Source organism: Leptonychotes weddellii, chromosome 3 (assembly GCF_054177405.1).
Source record: "Leptonychotes weddellii isolate Sample4059 chromosome 3, ASM5417740v2, whole genome shotgun sequence".
In the NCBI taxonomy this organism is placed as follows: Eukaryota; Metazoa; Chordata; class Mammalia; order Carnivora; family Phocidae; genus Leptonychotes; species Leptonychotes weddellii.
This window is the reverse complement of record NC_138371.1, coordinates 122,950,696-122,965,639: the sequence shown is the minus strand read 5'-3', so window position 1 is coordinate 122,965,639 and position 14,944 is coordinate 122,950,696. Positions and strand designations below refer to the sequence as shown.

Below are 14,944 nucleotides of genomic sequence, written 5' to 3'. Positions count from 1 at the left end.
TCTTTTTGCAAAATTGTACCTTTTTGGATGGTTTACATCCTAAGATATTGGTCAGTCGACTTTCCATCCACGGTACTAATGGAGAGCCTGGCCCATGTCTGTGCATCAGGGACAGTGAGACAGGAAGAAGTCCAAGGATTATAAAGCTGTGACTAACCCTCTTTCTTATTCCAAGTAATGCTTGGTATTCATGCAGCTTCTGTTGCACGTGCACCCCAGGAACCTGGGTAGTACTCAGAATGGTCCTAGCCAACAGGGAAAAGAGACTGCTGAGGTCTGACACTGCCCTGGGCTGTCAGGACAGAGGGTCAAGGTCAGAAGTGGGTCAGGGAGAGATAAGGGATCCTGGAGGAGTCTGCAGGGAAGAGCAGACAGTGTCCAGGCCTCTGTCTGGAATAGTTGGCATACATTTGGCGAGACTGTCTCCTTCTTGTGTTTCTTTTGGGAAACAGTACAGTAATGGAAAGCTGAAGAGGGTTCAGATAAAAAAAAATCCTGCATCAACTCTGGGCCCAAGCCTTCCCATTCATCTGTTCATTCGTTCGTTCATTCAGTGATTTATTGAGCAACTATGGTCATAAGTACTGTTCTAGATTCTTACAATACAGCAGAGAATGAGCCAAATAAGTCCCCTGCTCTTTTAGAGCTTACCTTCTAAATGGGGATAGCAGAGAATTAACAAGCAAACATACCAGATAATTTTAGTTCATGATAAGTATTATGAAGGAGTGGGGGCCATTTTACAGGGAAGGCCTCTCTGAAGAAGGTGATGTTTTTGGTAAGAACCAAAGGATATAAAGGGGGACCTCACTGTGCAGTGATCTAGGGAAGAGAGTTCTAAGCAGCATGAACAGCAAGTGCAAAGGCCCTGAGATAGGAAACATCTGGGGTTATTTGAGGGATTGAAGAGGCTGGAGCAAGCATAGTGAGTGAAACTGTGGATGGGATGAGCTGAGAGTGTCACACAGAGGCCTCATCATGTGAGCGCTTGCAGGCCATGGCAAGGAGTTGGTATTTTAGTTTTGTTACAATGGGAGGGCAGAGGGCAGTCACTAAGTTGCTTTGGGTTGAGCTTCCCAGGATTCCCACAACCTAGTAGTCATTTAATCTTCTGGGTCACAAAGACAAATCAGATTTTGGGTAAATGTGTTAAATGTTTCAGTCATGTTGTCTAACAGGACCACAGCCCCTACTAAAGGAAGCTCCCCTTCTCACATACCTGCTTAAGAGACATTAGTTGAATAAAGGTACATCCATATGTCATGAACTGACCCTGCTCCCAATAACTGATAGTATCAGTTACCTGTGGTAGGCTCTACACTCATTTATCGAATATTTATTAAGTGACTGTTATATACCAGGAATACAATGGTGAGCAAAACAGACACATTCCTTGCTATCATGTGTCTTACACTCTATCTAGAAAGCCTGACAATTAAATAGGCAGACATCAATTGTTCTGCTATGATAGGAAAAGTTATGGGAGCATCTAGCAGCATAGTCAAGTAACCTAATCAAGGAAAACTTCCTGGAAGAAGTGATGTTTAAGCTGAAGGCTGAAGACTAAGTAAGAGAAGGCCAGTTGTAGAAGAGGAAGAGTTTTCCAGATGGAAGGAAGAGCATATAACCAGAAGTAAGAGAAAACACAGCCTATTTTAAGCAACTTAAATAATTTCAGTATGATGTGAGGGAGAGTACAAGATTGAGAGTAAGTAAGACATGAGGCTGGTGAGGTACCTAGGGACCAAGTCATGAAGCTAGAACATCAGGTGTCTTATAAGAATGTTAAAGTAGCTCCACTTTATCATGTAGGCAACGGGAAATCTCTGAAGGATACGGGAAATGGATTGGGATTGGAGGAAGATACTGGCAGGAAAATCATTGTACTGATTCAGGTGAGAAATGATAGTCATTTGACCAAAAATAGTAGTCATAGAGATGGAGCAAAGTTGACTAATTACAGATACATTTATCCACAGCTTAAAAAGATAACCTGGCACCAACTCTCTTTCTGAAAAATTAGGGGGAAATGAGGGGAGAAAGAAAGTGAGAGAGAATGAAACTAACACAGAGAAAAGCTGAAGAGGCCATGATAGATTGTGTAAGCCAAATTTATAATGCAGTAAGAATATGTAGATGCTATGAAGAAAAGCAAAGATATGCAGAGTGTAGGGAAAGAAAAGGGTAATGGGAAAGAAAAGTACGTGTGACCCACAAGAGAGGGAGGGAGGGCCGGCCCAATTCCTGACAGTTTCCTGGTTCAGTTCCCAAAAGGTTCAGCTTTCTCATAAGCTCTGTTCCATGAATTCCCACGATCTTCAGCTCCCTTAATGTTGCACCTAAAGGATCCTCCCCCTGTCCCACACACAAGCTAGTTTGATTGAGTTATAGTTCTTGCAACTTAAGGAATCTGAATAAATCAGAAATGGTTATACATACTAATTCTTCAAGGGGCGCTTGGGGGGCTCAGTCAGTTGAGCCTCAGACTCGTGGTTTCGGCTTAGGTCATGATCTTGGAGTCCTGGGATCGGGCCCTGCACCAGGCTCCACGCTCCATGCAGATTCTGCTTGTCCCTCTCCCTCTGCTCCTCCCCATGCACTCTCTCTCTCATAAATAAATAAAAAATCTTTAAAAAAGTCTAATTATTCAAGAAGCTAATTAATTAATACAGAATACAAATTAATGCAATTATAATGAAAAATATAACTTCTGAGTGATCATAGATGTTCTTGTTTATGGATCAACTACTTTTCAATATAGTAAATCCAACAACAATCAAAAAGTGGCTTGAAGAGCATAGATTCAGAACAAAAAGTATTGAATGGCCATGATGTCTGATGGGTCTGGCTCTCTGCCACTCAGTCTCTAGGGGGTGACGCTGAATCACAAGAAATCACTTCTGAGGCAAGAGAACACAAACCCCTGAGGTGGTTACTCACAGAAGATGAGGCAAAAGAACCTGGATGAGAAGCTACCTCTTGGTTAAGAAGCACTCCAGTTTATACTGGAGAAGTCAGGTCAAACATCCAAGGGGAAGTGAAGGGATGATGGAAACCCAAGATGATCGATCATGTTGGACATCAAGAGGATGGGTTAGAATGGGACAAGGCTCCAAGTGCGGTGACCATTGGGAGTCCAGTTTGGTCGGGTACAGTACAAGAAAATTAAGTAAACTACCATGTTTCAGGCCTTGTGTGGGAGCAAAAAAAAATATGAAAATCTGGCCCATGTTCTTTTTTTTTAAAAAGATTTTATTTATTTATTTGACAGAGAGAGACACAGCGAGAGAGGGAATATAAGCAGGGGGAGAGGGAGAGGGAGAAGCAGGCTTCCCGTGGAGCAGGGAGCCCGATGCGGGGCTCGATCCCAGGACCCTGGGATCATGACCTGAGCCAAAAGCAGACGCTTAACCAACTAAGCCACCTAGGCGCCCCGTGGCCCATGTTCTTAAAGGACTTACAGTCTAGTGAGAAACACAGACATGTACACAGATAACATAAGGTGGGAAGTGAGAAGACAGGTAAGTACAGGTGGTAGGGATTTACAATGAGGTTCAAGGTATAACAGCTGAGCTCAGATACGAAGGTTGAGTCACAGTTATGTAGGAATGTCAGGAAGGGCAAAATTTTAAGTATATTTGGAAGGAGCTGAAGCACCAGAAGCAGGCTGTATTAGTGGTATGTAAAAAGAAAAGTAGGGACTAGCAGAAAAAAAGCCTGGAGAGTTAAAGGGAAGTCATATCATCAAAGACATTTTTATTTCCAAGACTTTTTTTAAAAAAATAAACAATGGTAAAAATTTTTTCAACAAAGAAGTTTGCTCAGTTGCAAAAATGAATGCTTAAAATATATCTAAAAAAACCCCAAAAACAAAAACAAACCAACAAACTAGAAATATAAGGAAATTGACAAAACACCATTATAACATAGCCATTGGTAAGTAGATTTTTGAATTCCAAATATCAAATAAACACAAAATAACAAACATTCTATTGAAAAATATAAAAAAAAATATATAATCGAACTCAATTTAGTAGAAACATGTTACGATATGGACACTACAACTAGGGAATATAAACTTTTCTCTTTGTGAACTGGAGACAAAAAACATACATTCTTTCCTATTTTGATGTAGCATCTATTAATATTGGTCACGTGTTTAGCTACAAAGAAAATCTTAGCAAAGTATCTTACATAAAGATTTTATAGATTTTTTTTCTGATTAGATTCAATTAAGCTAGATATCATAATAAAATTGGACTTGGTTTTATAAGAAGTCACTGAAAGATTTTTAAGCAAGAGAGTGACACAACCATGTAGCAAATGGGTTGGAGGGGAGTTAGGAGAGACTGGAGGACGGAAATCAGGTAAGGAAATATTGCAACAGTCCTGGAAAGAAATAATGTGGGTCTGAGGCAAGATAGAAGTAGTGGGGAATGGAAAGAGTAGACAATTTAAAATATATTCAGTAGATAAAGAACAAGGACTGGCTGGCTGATTGAATTTAGGAGAGAGAGAAGTGGGGGTGCGAGGATGGAGAAGAGTTAAATGATTAAATTAGGTGGAGACCTGGTAGAAGTAGGGTCATTAATTTAGATGAGGAAGACACATGAAGGAACAGGTCTGGGGAAATGGGGAGTTCATATTTGGGCTTGTTGGATTTGAGGAACACAGCCCACAGTCCAGTTTAAGGAGACAAAGAAAACTGTAAATTGATATTACCAGGAAGATTGTCCTTTTTCGTAGAAGAAATTCAGAACTAAGGCCATGATAGATGGGAAAGCATCAGGGTTCCTCTTTTATTTGGTGCCCAGTAGGGGATGAGAGTGGCTTATCAATAGTATTTAATAAGGCTTAACACCGCCTACCTCTTACACCCAGGAACAGTTAAGACATGTTTAGGAGTATCTTAAGATGGGACAAAAAAATGTCCAATCCAGTTGGGAAGACAAGACTAGGGACTCTATAGCCAGTGCCACTAAAGCAAATGTCCACTATTGGAGAAGGGGGCAGGACTGTAAGTGAAATGAGAAAAGGCCTTGCTTTTAATAAGTAATGGGGAGACACAGACCATTGCGCGCACGCGCACACACACACACACACACACACGAGTCATGGGGAGACACAGAAGTCTTTCAGGTGTGGGATGGATCATAAACAATGGCCCACAGATAACAATACACTGAGGGGGAGCAGTGGAAGGCTCAGGACACAGACGGGCATGCTGGGGAGCAGGAGGGAGGGAGGAGGGACCTGAAGCCTGGAAAGGAGTTGGAGCTCAACAGGGCAGACAAAGGGCGATGTGGCAAAGATTGTGTCAAGAAACTAGAGTTACTTCATGGCTCTTACGTAAATTAAAGCCATTAAAACTAATTTTGCCCTGTAAATTTTCCTACACTTCTTTGGATAATTGATATCCAAGACCAATGAGGTTCAGGAGAGACTTTTATCTAGCACAGACACAAAGATAAAGCCTTGCTTTTTGCTTTCACATTTAAGGATTAAAGGATTTTGATTACTTGAGGGGACTTAGTAAGTGTTGATTACAATGATTTAGAAAATCCTTAGGGCGTCAGATGGTGATGAAACATAAGCCTTCTCAGACAGTATATTTAAAGACTTGCTGGTCTAAAGCACGTGCTACAGAGGGCCCGGACAGGGAAGAGGCAGACCTGCTTGGCCATTAAGTGGTCTCGAAACGACATGACCTCTTTCATCTGTGGTTTTCTGACTGTCTTAGTGTCTGTTTTCTGACTTTCTTACTGTCTTTTCTGACTGTATCTTTCTAGACTGTAAGATAGGAATTGTAACTTCTTCATTCATTCAACAAGTGTTCTATGAGTGTCCACTGTGTACCAGGCACTGTTCTACTTACCTTATAATATTATTTTGAGAATTAAATGAAATAACGTACATGAAAATACTTAGCATAGTGTCTAGAATCTATCAGGTGCTAATTGTATTCATTCTTCTATACAAGAGGATTTTTTTTGGTATTTGAGCCATTATTGGGTCAGGCCAACAATGGGCCAAGACACTGGGTGTTTATTACAAATACCAGGGTGTTTTGCAGAGCAAAAGAATTGACTAAATCAGGGATCCAAGAATGAAAAGACCTGTAACTTAATACATTTTCAAAGCAGTAGGATGAAGAGCAAAATGTTGCCCTTGGGAAAGTGAAGCAGGTCTAAGTCAAGGCTATTCTGGGAAACGGGTAGAGGGTGCAATGAAGCAGCAGGGGTGCTCCAAGTTAAGATCCATTGGAAATATGAATGCCCTACTAGGTCTAGAACATTTAGAAAGAACTGCAAGGTAGTTTGCTTCATCAACATGTTCAGAGTTAAGGTGCATGACAAAATAATTGAGACATCTTTAACTGTAAACACTGCAATGCACCCACCGAAGCCTGGAAAGTGAATTTGCAATTCAGGATAAATATTTTGAATTGACCAGGTCAGGGCCTTGATAACTCAGATATTAGCATTTTCCAGTGCTCCAAATAAGTCATTTGAAAAAAGAAAGGAAGACAAGCTGACTCAAGCTGGAAAACATGTTTTCTCTCAGTATTACTTTTGCTTCTGAAGTGAGCTGGTTTCATTATCAAAGAGTGTGGCATTTTCCACTTCCCTTTTATAAATTGAACTTTAGCCCCTGACCTTGAAAAGTCTAATGAGGTTGGTCAGAAGTCACAATGAGATGGAATATGCCTTATTCCCAAAAAGAAAATGGGAAGATTAAGGTTATTTACATGTTCCCCCTTAGTGCTCAGAAAGGCAATAACATTACTTATTACAATATGTGATAACTGTAACTGTCTATTTTTCAATCTTTTCCAATAGACTAGAAGCTCCTTAAGGGCAGGACCTGTGTATTATTAATCACTGTAACCCCAAATGCTTGAAAATCTCCTTAGAGGAGAGGCTCTGTAAATGCTTTATAGTAAGCAAGTGGATCAATGAATGGAGAGAAGGTGGGAAGGAGGAATGAATGGATGGATGGATGGATGGATGGATGGATGGATGGATAGAAGGATTCCTGGCTGTAAAGAAAAATGCCATAAAAATACAGGAAATGGTGCTGAAGTAAAGAGAAGACAAGATAGCCTGATTGACTTAGACCCGTAAGAATCACTGATGAGGGATCTCATCCTAGAGTCATTGGGAAGAAGAAAACTTGGATTTGTTTTTCCCGTAGTTTCTCCTAATCCGTCATCCCAAAATTCTGCTCTGTTCCTCCAGCAGAGCAAGATTCTATTGGATAAATAAGGCTACCTTGTGAGGCCCAAGAACACGTAAGAGCATCAGGACTCTCTGAGAAGGGCAGAAAGCCTATCTATCTCATTCCTGTCCATGGAGTAGCTATCCTGAGAGGCAAGGGCTCCATCTGCCGGAACTAGACTGGATGATGGGTGTCTGGGGCCACTGAGATGGATAGACTCATAATGGATAGACTGTGGGGGAGTGAGGGGTGGGGGAGTGAGGGGTGGAGGAGCTTTAGGAATGGAGTCAGCGTGGCCTTGCTTGCAGACTTCAGAGTGGCAGTGGTGAGTTCCAGGGACCATATTTGCTACTGAGGGATTTGGTCAGGTCAGCACCATAGGGCACCCACAGCAACATCCATCTCCTGCCAGGGCAACTCAGACTGAGACTGACAATATTATTCCACCTTGGAATAATAAGAGAACAGTTAATTCATTGACCCCCCTCCAAAAGATGGAGAAATGGCCCCCTGGCAAAGGCCCCTGCAGACGTATGAGCAGCCAGGAGGAGACAGCACGTCCAGGAACTGAAAGAGCTGGGGGGATGGAGGGGCCTGCGGTTCCCCTCCCTGAGCAATGCTGACCTTTGGGAGGAGGTTGTAGCACAAGAATGGTCATCAGACAACGTAGTCTTTGCCATTCTACTGTCCTGTGCAATTTGGGAACTCTCAACTGACTGCATGGAAAACAGCCCTGGGACTCACTTGCACAGGGGTGCCACCTGGGACACGATTCACACAAATTCCAAGCTTATAATTCATGCATTCATCAAGGTGGATATGTTGGGAGGGAGGGCCAAACATACGGTACAAAGGGAAAGCTTGATTCGTAGAAGATTATTCTGCAGCAATTGCCTCTGACTGTTAAGGAGGTAGCAGAGCAGGGTGTTAGGAGCATGGACTTGGGAGCCAAATGCTAGGGCTCAATCTTCTCTTGATTTCTTTTACTCCAAGACTTTGAGTGAGTTTCCTCATCCCCTAGGTCTCTGCTTCTTCATCTGTTGAAGGGGATAATAAGAGCACTTACAGCAGAGTGGGTAAGAAGACTAACGTAAATAATCCAAGTCAAAGCTGTCATATAATAAGTACTTGATAAATATTAGCATACATGCAAAGTATGACCTGACTTATAAAATGTGAATCATATCTTATGTGTCCAAACAAGGTAAGATTCCTACGTAATTGCCTGTAGAGCAATAGTTGGTTATGGAGTGGTGACTGAGGAAGATGAACCAGGACGTGAATCAAAAGCATACTTTGTGATACACTCTTTTTTTCTAACATACTCAAAAATCCCTTGTAGACCTAAAGTATTTAAGGAACATAGTTTGGAAGCCATTGCATTATTGGAACAAAAATAAAAGCTGTATGTCCGAGGGGCGCCTGGGTGGCTTCGTCGGTCAAGTGTGTGACTCTTGATCTCGGGGTTATGGGTTGAAGCCCCATGCAGGGTGTAGAGATTGTTTAAAAAATAGAATATTAAGAGAAAAAAAAAAAGCAATATATCCTAAACCGATTATAGTGAGGTTAGGTGTACTGCCCATTCTTGCTGGAATAACCAAAGGCAACGTTTAAAGCTGGGCCCACTGAAGACATTCCTTCTGACATTTGGTGCCTATGCCAACGGGTGTGATCTTGATTTTATTTAAGGGGTTTATGACTGACAATGCCAAGGAAAACACTTAACAGGAGACCAGCTTAGAGGAAGTAAAAATCTGTTATTTGGGGTTACTGTGAATACATACAGAAGCTTCTAAAACATGTATAACAGGACGTTGGTGAGATAGTGAGTAAAAAATCTAAATCTAAATGCCTGTGAATTTCATATACTAATACAAATAATAAAGTTTTAAACAAAGGACACAAAAAGAGTAATGAGCAAGTTAGGAAACACTGACTAAGAAATTAACAATCACCTCAAATTGCCCAGTGCCGTAAGAAGAAGTGGCCAGGGTTTTTGTTAAGTTACTGAGGTCATTTAAAACTGCCACATGAACTGTAATTTCTATTTCTGTTTAAAAAAAAAAAAGGCTTTGAAAGGTAAATTGTCATTCGAAGAGGACTGGAGCTTAAATCTGAGAATCATTAATGTTTATGGCTTGTGGTTTTAAAATATTACCCCTGGGTGGTGACGTTGAGGGAAAGGCCTGGGGGAAAATTACCTCTGGCCTCTGGGAATTCTTTGTCTCATCTACCCTCCCCTGGTCCTTTCTCCTCTCCATTCCTTACCTTTATCTCCCCCAGGTAGCAAAGGGTTAGGAGTTGAGTTTCATGTATTTAATTACACATGCCTGGCAGGAAAAATGCCATGGGCAAGGCTGTGATCAAATGATAAGGCTACAGTCAGCGACTAATTAAGAATGCCAAGCATGGGGCACCTGGGTGTTCAGTTGGTTAAGCAACTGCCTTTGGCTCAGATCATGATCCAGGATCCAGTCCCGCATCGGGCTTCCTGCTCAGCAGGGAGTCTTTCTCCCTCTGCCACCTCCCCCTCTCATGTGCTCTCTCTCTCTCTGTCTCATATAAATAAATAAATAAATCTTAAAAAAAAAAAAAAAAGAACATCAAGCATATGAGAATAGTTTCGTTATTTCCGAATAGTCTAATAAAGTCAATGTTTTATATATTTAATAATATAAACTCTATACGATTATGCTGATAGAGAACCAGGCATAACTGGTATATGCAAATTATACTTTCATAGTTTAAATCTTCTCACTTTTGGTCTGCACAACAGTGTCATCAAGGCAAAGCAGGGTTGGGGCGAAGAGAACCAAGGCCAGAAATGGCTGATGGAGCAGAAGACACATGAGAAAAGGCCCTGCGTTCCTGGTAATTAAAGGTCTTGGTCTAGAGTAGGAGGAAAGAAGGATAAAACACTAAGGATGAGTAAAGGAAAAGTTGTTCGTGTTGAGATGAGAAGGAACAGAATAGGGATGGAGAGGGATTTTATTTATTTTTTATTTTTTATTTTTTATTTTTTTTTTAAGATTTTATTTATTTATTTGAGACAGAGAGAATGAGAGACAGAGAGCATGAGAGGGAGGAGGGTCAGAGGGAGAAGCAGACTCCCTGCCGAGCAGGGAGCCTGATGCAGGACTCGATCCCGGGACTCCAGGATCATGACCTGAGCCGAAGGCAGTCGCTCAACCAACTGAGCCACCCAGGCGCCCTGGAGAGGGATTTTAAAAGAAGGAAGGGATTCTGGTCAAGTAGGTAGACCCGTTCTTAAGCAGAAGATGAACTTTGTAAATACTTAAGCAGGTTCCTTCAGATATTTTTGAGGCTAACTGAGATTTTTCCTGTTCTCATCTCCCACCTTCCCCTACTCCCTCAAAACATTTATGGTAACCCAACTTCTTTGAACTGAGAATCAATTTTCCATTCCACAATTAGAGACAATGCTTGATAAGCAAACTAGCTGGCCCAGGTAACATGAAACTCTTTCTCACTAAAATGTTAATAGCTGACACTGGATCCTTTGCTGTTTTGATAGGAAGAGGAAGTAAGAGAATGGGAAGGCCCTGGCATGAAAAGCCTTCCCAAAGAAGGAGAGGAAGAACAAGAGAAACAACTCATGTTTATGACATACTTATGTGTCAGGTGTTCTAAGTGCTTTGCATGAATTAACTTGTTCAATCCCCACAGCAACATATCTGAGGGACATACTATTACTAATCACCATTTTACAGATGAGGAAACTGAGTCATGGAGAGGTTAGGGAACTTGCCTAGGGTCATACTGGTAGGGCCAAGGTTTGAATTCTGGCATTTCTAGTCCTAGTATCCATACTCTTGGCCATGGCTGAAAAAAAATTGGCTCAGAGAGAAGATGGCCCAGGAAACAAAACTTTCCTAAGTGTCAGGGGTAAGGAGGAGTCCAGTGCAGAGGTGGTTTATGTTGCCACAGCATTGTGAATCTGATACTTACAGGAACACCAGCAGAGGTTACTACATTCAGTCCTATGGAACATTGTGACACCCTCTCGGTTCCATGTGTGTACTGGTTTGCTGCCTGAATTAGTGATCCTGTTGCAGTTATTAAAGCTTCCTCTGCCTCTGAGTCCACATTTGGAAACTGGGTTATTTCTAGTTGTCAGCTCTCTGACTCAGGGGAATGCAGAGGGCTAATGGGCTGATACATGCAAAGTGCTTTGAGCCATAAACCAGGACTAACTGAACCTTTAGAGAACAGTATGACTTGGAAGTGGTATTTAAATTGACATAAATGTAGAATATTCTCCTAGTAGCTCCTTTGGATGTTCTTGGTCGGGCTGTCTGAGTTCTTCCCTAGACTTTCACACTGAACAGCGCTAATGGAAAACTGTCTGGAGGACCTGGGCAATGCCCCTATAGTCTGGGATTGTTCAAATTATGTGGAGATAAGGATTCCTAATTCAAAATAACAATCTTCCAGCCAGGACCTTGAAAGCCATTGCTTATCCAAAAAGATAAAAAGAACTGGATCCACTCCAAGGAAACATTTAACTTAATTGCAAACACCATACCTTAGCATTTAATTCAAATGAGAGTGATCTAACTGATACCACCAAGGGCAGAACCAATTGCAAAATTAAGAAAAAAATAATGATTTACAAAGAGATGTGGGTAAGGAGATACCTGAGACTAAATGAATGGGGAGAGAAGGAGTCTCAGCTGCAGCTATGATTAAGGACCAAGAGGCACAAAAAGAAATATAAAGCTAGGGTTTTTTAAAAGAAAAATGTGTCTGATTAATCCACACCTTCTAATGGAATTTCCCTCCCATTTTTCACAAGCATAGAAATATTAGTTGTCAACCTATGTTTTCAAATAAAACAAATGACAACAGAAGGATGATCAAAATATTTTTAATAGATGCAGTCACCAACTCAGTGATATTTATGCCTTGTATTCATGTTTTTTTTAAGGGTCAGAGTCATACCTGAGCACAGTTATGCCCTTCCAGACCTGAGAAAGGAAGCAATCACTGTGAGCTAATAAATAAACACGACCAGCGGAAACAAGGGGGAAATTCAGGAGCAGAAATGGGGCAGCTTGAAATAGTTTACAAAAGAGTTTGAGAGCAAAGGGAGGACATTGAACAACGAAAGGAAGGTGGTAGATGGTCAAGACCATATAGTATTTAAGAAACTACAAATCCAAAACAAGGAAAATAAAAGACCGTTTTCCAGAGCGTGGTTGTGATTCAAGCCATTTCAGATAAAAGCTATGACAAATTTCCAAAAAAATTTAGGAGCAAGAAATTTGATTTTAAGATGCTAAGCCTTCCTTTTTGACAGCATTTTCTCATATCTGCAGACACTTCATTTTAAGCACTCAAGGCCCTACCTATTACTCACCAAAGGGAATACTGATGTGGATTCGTTAGTGTGAGAATTAAGACAGGCATAATATTCCCAGGAGAATTTACAGATTAAAGCTCATCTCTAAATGAGAAGGAATTTTTAGATGGAAAGCTTGTGGAAGAGGCATGAGAACCTTCCTCACGTCCCTTCTCCCAAATCTCACTGAAGGTACGTTTTGTGTTTGCCTCTGTCTTCCTTGGTCCCATTTATGACAGTGGTTGTTATCCCGTTCATAAACACCTCTTCACGTTGTCTTTGCCGGACGGAAGGGGTTTCCTTTCAACAAAGAACAATGGGATTTGTGTAAGGAAAAGGTCATTTAGGTGAAACTGTGCTGTGATATTTTGCTATGTCCAATCTATGATAAGGTCACTGAAAACCCACTAATGAGCCATAAAGTGTAAGGGAGACCAGTAGTCATTTAACAGTCCCATTTCACGTACAAATGTTCATTACTTTTGCTGAGAACTGGGGCGTAGGGGCTGATGCTCCAAGTCTCTGTGAGGAGAAGGATAGCTTCCTTGGCCACACTCTGCGAGCCGCTCTACTCTGCACTGGACTCAATAGGAGGAAGGGTGAAGTTAGGCACACAGGGTTTGGACAATGCTCCAGTTCTTTGCATCCCAAATATTTACTGAGACAGTCAGGTCATTGTTTGGAGATGCCAGGCCTAACCTACAAAAGGTGGCAGAGGGACAGGAGGAGAAAGAAGAGCTCCCTCTGTTCGGTAAAGATGTACTCACTGGGTCTACAGTGATTGCCAAAGCAGCAGTATAGAAATACAAGAATTGTCCGACACACCCTCTTCAAACCGAGCACCCATTTAAAAACTCAACTTCAGGGCCACTCACCTATGCACGTCCCACCCAGGCATTTCAGAGTGTCCAGGCAGCTGTTCCTGCTACCTGGAAAAGTCATCTCCTCATCTTGAGTCTACCTTTTCTTCTGGATTCCCCTCTAGCTCTCTCCACATCCCACTTCCTGTTTCAAGCCTCTCCGGGTATCCCAGCCCACAGTAATCACTTTGTGCTTCAACTTCCTACACCACTCGCCTAGCACTGGTAATTCTGTGGCCGTTATCTGTTTATCCCTTCAGCTCCCCATCCCCAGCACCAGACCTGGCACGTAATAGTCCACCTCCACTCTGTGCCTAGAAACGGTGATACATTCTTATTTAGACTGTTGTAAGCATCCCTGTCTTGAGTTCATGCTTATGTAAATTTTATGTAATTTTTAAGCGCCGATGAAAGGTTTTCCCATTGTTAACATGTTTGAAATGTAGTACATTCTTAATATGTAGTCATTTTCAGACATCATGGGTTTTATTAGGATGCATAAGAAACAACACTCGGCCGATCTGGGGAAAAAGGAAGAACAATCACCTATAGAGAGTGAGAGGAGCAAAGAAAGGATTCATACAGTCCTAAACCCACGCTGGTATGACCAACTAGTCCAGTTTACCTGGGACTTTGCCAGGTTTAACACTGGAAGTCCCACGTCCTGGACAACCCCTCAATTCCAGGCAAACCGGCACAGTTGGTCACCTACCGGGTGGCCAATGAGCATTTTGACAAAAGGCAAATGCAAGTTTTAAATGCTGGGCTGAGTCCCCTTTCTCCTCTCTTACCTCAAATCCTGGTACCACAAGCTTCTCCAGAGACATTCTACTCTTCGATGACAAGTACCCAGTTCCCAGGAAGGAAGCCCGGGTTTATTCAATTCTCTCAACTTCAGAAGCAGTCTCAGGCCTGGGAGGACAAATGGTCAAGGGAAAAAGCTTTATACAGAGTTCTCACAAAACAGAAACTAAAAGGAATATTTGGAACAGGAAACAGTGACCTTTATGGCATGAGTCCCAAAGGGAAAGTCAAAGGCAGAGACTCAGGAAGGCAAATGTCCAGAGTCCACGGGAACTCCAACTCACACCGAACATTCCATACCAGGCCTGCTAATTGGAGAGCCAGAGCAGCTGGTGTGATAATGTTCCTGTGCAATCAACCCAACTGTGACAATTCCAGTGACTACATTAACAAGAAAACTGGAACCTACGGTTACTAACACATCTGAATGTTGTCACATGTGGCAGAAAGTAGTGACATATTCTGAGCGACAAAAACCTATACTACACAATAGACACATTCTGAAAACAAAAAAGGACCTCAAAGAAGCGTAACAATAACAACACCATAAATAATGGTGTATTCAAAAATCAACTCCACCTCTGTAGTTTGCAGAATGACAGGAATTTTTTCCCATAATAGAATGATAGCACATTTAATAATTTCAATCTGCATAATGTTTAACACAGTAACTAAAACCAATAAAACAATAAAAACGTAA

At 41.6% G+C, this 14,944-nt stretch overlaps 1 long non-coding RNA gene across 1 annotated transcript in view; it reads right to left on the bottom strand.

The window, feature by feature from the left end:
• Window positions 1-12,090: 12,090 nt before the first annotated feature.
• The window catches only part of LOC115943406 (uncharacterized), a 29,518-nt gene continuing 26,664 nt past the window's right edge, over window positions 12,091-14,944 (bottom strand). Inside the window, exon 2 of the long non-coding RNA XR_014143756.1 lies at window positions 12,091-14,352. This is a non-coding gene — a long non-coding RNA (uncharacterized LOC115943406). The remainder of the gene's footprint in view (window positions 14,353-14,944) is intronic.